Here is a 5169-nt window from a genome sequence, read left to right as displayed (position 1 = left end):
ATACATACATACATACATACATACATACATACACGCATGCACGCACGCACGCACGCACGCACGCACGCACGCACGCACGCACGCACATACATACATACATACATACATACATGTAGACTCAGACAGACAGACAGACAGACAGACAGACAGACAGACAGACAGACAGAGACAAACAGACAGGCAGACAGACAGACAGACAGACAGAGACAGACAGCAGACAGACAGACAGACAGACAGACAGACAGACAGACAGACAGACAGACAGACAGCAGACAGACAGACAGACAGCAGACAGACAGACAGACAGACAGACAGACAGACAGACAGACAGACAGACAGACAGACAGACAGACAGACAGACAGATGGGCATAGACACAAACATACACACAGGGTTTAAGTACTGATATATAATGTTTTATATCATTGTCACATTTTTATTCTGAACTGGAAGTTAAAATTACCATGACAACATAAACGTGACATCACCAGTTGTGTCAAAATAACAATATACAAAGTAAATTAAAACATTACATTTTGAGTAAAAATCATTAAATTTACAGATCAAAGAAATTTCATGAAAACTATGAAATATATGTAAATGTTCATAACATTAATATTCTCCAGGAGATATATATTCTAACAATAGTTTATTTTCACTTTTAGGCAGTAACATCAATATTGTTGTTGTGAAAATAGAAATAAAATGCCACTAACTGCATTGCTAATAAAACAGCTAAATATCACCACGAACTGATCGAGTGTCAACATAACTAGATACGGAGAGCAGTGTCGAAATATTGAGGTCTGTACATTGCACAACACTGTTCTCGTGGAAAGCTTGGAAAATGGTTATAGCGCCACCTAGAGTTTAGTTTCTCCGAACTCGTCAATGATAAACCTGTTGTCTTTAGCGAGTATTTGGGGTGACAAGTATTAAAATTAAAGTTAAAACTAACAAAAAAATCATCAAAATAAAACACTTATTTAGATTCATCCCAAGTTACACTTAAAAACTCCGTTTTGTCTGTGAACTATTTCATTCTTGGCCTGCGGATTGATTTAACCGCATTACATCTTATACAGTGTGAAGTGTCTGGCGTAGTGTTTTCAGTTATAAAGATGGCAGCGTCCAGTTCACAATTCCTTTATTGATATGAATTTTGATTTTAAATTGTTACAAATATTTAATCACTAAATTTACATCAAATATTTACATGGGATAATTCTACATAAATTACAGAATGTACAGGTAAGATTTTATAATTATTTTACACACACAAATGTCATTTTCTGGTGGGTAAATTGTCATCACAGAGTTGTAATTGTACAAAACAATCACTGACAAGGGACAATTTCACAAATATTGTCAAAATTTTGACAATAAATTTCTGAATTTTATCTCAATTTTGGTTTAATGTTGTCTAAAATACATAGCGACTGCCATAGAGGTGCATGGTTATGGAAAATAAATTGTCAAAATTAGAAAAAAATGTGAAATTGTGTCAAGCTATATGGTGGGTTGATGGTTGTTTACAAGGTTAACACTGTGATGTAGCCATAGACATAGCCCTGTGTAATAAAAATCTTGGTTGTCTTTTCGTCACTGATTTCTATGAAGTAAGGTATCACTATGTCAGAGTGTACAACTACAAACTCTCTCTTCTCTGTTATCATAACAACTCTATGATTGCCCCAATCACAAATATAAATATTATTACTTTTATCAACACACAGTCCAGCTGCATCAAAGCTGTGATCATATGAAGATATAAACTTTAGATTTGAATCATAAAAATTTATCCCTTTGACATGTGACATAACAACCTTCTGGTCACTTGTTACAGCCACTGACCAGGGGTCACTAAACTGACCTTTACCCTGAACTTGACCTTTAACCTCTGTAACCTTGTCTCCCATTGTTGTGAACTTAATCAGTCTATGTCCACTGGTGTCAGTAGCTAATACAAAGTTACCCATGACAGTTATACCCCATAGATTTTCATTTTGACAAATAATTCTGATTATTTTCTTATTTTGATTTGTCACAATAATTTGTTTATTACTGATATCATATATGAAATATTGGTTGTCATGGGATACTGCTATGTCCCATGGTTTGAAGGGTTGTGGAAATTCATCTTTAAATGTAATACAATCAAGACATTGAAATTCTTTGTTTAAAATCTGAATTCGTTGATTCCCTTTGTCACAGACCAGTAGTAAATCAGTTGGAGTCATGGCCATACCACGGGGACTGTTGAACTCTGCAGGACCTTCACCACTCCGGCCAATTCTTTCTTCTGACCATTGTGATGAACCTACAAAGAGGTCAAAGGTTAAATAAAGGTAAGATATAAAAATACAACATTCTGAAATAATTCACTTTTCAGAATAGAAAAATAATTTCAGACATGGAATTTCATCACCATGGAAACTGAAATATATGTGGTTAGTTTTACATTTGCACTTTTTACCATCAAAATAACTTGTTGCTATGGCAACCATTGAATTTAAATATCTGATACTAGCATAGCCTGTGTACATATAATACCTCTATTCACCTTTCTGTTATTAACCCCCTCAACCATGCACATGATTTGATATTTTCATGACATTATTTCAATTATGTGGTATAAACAATCAAGGAAATGTTGCCATGGAAACACATTTTCCAATAATGGTTCAAAAATTAGTTTTTCCCTATTGTACTCGTTAGGTATTAGAAAAATTTTTTTTTTCAAAAATATTAAATGACCCAAGATTTTTTTAAAACTTTGTGAAAGTTAGTTCAGAATTTTTAATTTAAATTTACAATTTCCATGGCAACACAAAAATGTGTATTTTTGTTTATTTTTATTTGATTTTTTTGTTTTATTCTTTATATACACTTTTGGTTTATTATTAGTTATGAAAAATTTGATTCATACTATTTCTTTATTTTATAAAGAAAAATGTGAATATGTTGATTCATATGTTACCATAGCAACCATAAATATCTTCTTTTTGGGGGTGATTTTAAGAAAACCATACCAGTGATTCTAAATTAGAAAATTTTCAATCTTGTTTTTGAAGTAAATTACATTTTAATATAATTTCATGTAACAGCTCAAATTGGAAATATTTAAAAATAATTTGTAACCATGGTAATATATTTCAAGAATTGGTCAAAAATAATCTTTGTAGACATAAATTTGAGGATATTAAACTAAATACTGGGAGCTTGTTAGTTATACGTGTTGTAATTTTAAACATGGAATTTCATCACCCTGGAATGTATATTTTTACTTTACAATGTAAACTCTTTACAATCAAAATTATCTGTTGCTATGGCAACCATTGGCTTTGAAAACTAGTACTATTATGGTTTGTATTTATCCATTTCTGTTATCAACTATTAATATGATTTGATGTCTTTAAGAGTTAATATGAATTGTGCGTCATTAAAGGTCTAGGAATGGTTGCTATGGAAACACATTTTCTGGAAATGGTTTAGAAATGAGTTTTTAAATATTTTGATTGATCAGTTTCTGTTATACCATTTATTTTCACCAAAGTCTCAAAATGAATTTAAGTTGTCTTCATACTACATGACAATGAATTATTTATATCAGTACATTTGTGGTTTCCATGGCAACTCTAATTTATGAAATTTACACTTCTTATTTCCTTCTTTTTAAAAGTTTTATCCAAAAAGACATAAAATCCTACACAAAAAATAACAATAACCAAAGCAACCATATACAGGTTTTTCTTTCAATTTTTTTTTTATAATCAGATAAACTACTTGTACTATTTTGTGAAAGCGGACATTTATAAACCATGCCTTTTGTTTAACATTACAACACATATGAAATAATGTTACATATAAAATTTGTATCCATGGTAACATATTACAAGAAATAATAAAAAGTAATGTTTTTCATATCTTTTGATATTCTTGAATAAAAATACAGATTATTTATTATTATGAATGACAAGTATAGTTATAAAAAAATATTTGATAAAATAAACAGTGCTCATTTCCATGGCAACAAGAAAAATGATAATGTGCAAATATCACATCAGTCGCGTGTGAAACATTCAGTTTTTGAGTTATGAAATAACTTCTCATTTTATGTTAACATTATGTGAAAGAAATCTTAACATACACAATTGAAATTTTGCTATTGACAGTCAGATTTATGTTACCATGGCAAATTTGTGAGCTAGTGATGAGTTCATTTACTTGCTGGGATTACAGTGTATTAGGTATTTTTACTCTTTGGAATAATTAATTAAGCTAATTTTTGAAAAAGTTTAAAATATATTGTTATTAAATTTATATGTTTCTACTTCACTCCATCTTTCAATATTTTGTTAACCTTGTTATTAGTCTTTTGGTTAAATTACCATGTAATGCCCGAGTATTATTACTTATTTGAAAACTTTTTTATTTCTCTTCTGTTTCAGAAAGTGGCAAATTGAGTTAAATGTTGGACAAGTACAACCTATTCTATGATAAGTGGTTTTGACTGTGATACTAAATCAAGAAGATTCTACAACTGTAAAAATAGCTATGATAATTAAGATATTGTTATGATTGTGCAGTGTTTACTATTTTTCAGCTTTCTCTGGTCACTTAACAAGTCCTTCACATTGAGTATGATCTCATTCTGGTCTCATAATTTGCAAGGCCAGATTTGTATTCATAGATTGAAATAATTTGAACTGTCATACAGAGAGATGTCTTCATGTTCTACCTCACACTTTGGCTTTGTTTGTTAACAGATGGAATTATTATTACTACCTACAAATGATTGATTAAATTGAAATTTATTGCCATTGTGTGATCTAAAATTTACAAGTTAGAAATCAGGGTATTTTTTAATCTGTACTTAAGATGTAAAATATAGTGTAATTTAATTTTAAAAACAACAATTGTCTGGTCTTCCTTATCAGTGAGTGCTTTTATGTGGTGATGGCAACTAGAGGAAATCTGATGATATTGTCAGAGTCATTAGTACTCCTGAGTTAGTAATAACCAATGAATATCACCACCAACAAGTCATTAGTACTCCTGAGTTAGTAATAACCAATAAATATCACACCTAATACACTGTAATGCAGACTTCACATCTAATACACTGTAATGTAGACTTCACATCTAATACACTGTAATGTCAACTTCA

At 30.7% G+C, this 5169-nt stretch overlaps 1 long non-coding RNA gene across 1 annotated transcript; it reads left to right on the top strand.

The window, feature by feature from the left end:
• The first annotated feature begins 1123 nt into the window (after window positions 1-1123).
• Window positions 1124-4833, top strand: LOC144440398 (uncharacterized). Its single transcript, XR_013481195.1, has 3 exons — window positions 1124-1250; window positions 2214-2347; window positions 4451-4833. It is a non-coding gene; the product is annotated as an uncharacterized LOC144440398 (long non-coding RNA).
• The last annotated feature ends 336 nt before the right edge of the window (window positions 4834-5169 follow it).

The sequence above is a fragment of the Glandiceps talaboti genome, chromosome 9 (genome assembly GCF_964340395.1).
Source record: "Glandiceps talaboti chromosome 9, keGlaTala1.1, whole genome shotgun sequence".
NCBI classification, from domain to species: Eukaryota; Metazoa; Hemichordata; class Enteropneusta; family Spengelidae; genus Glandiceps; species Glandiceps talaboti.
Note: the sequence above shows the minus strand (reverse complement) of the source record. Positions and strands in the feature narration are given on the sequence as shown.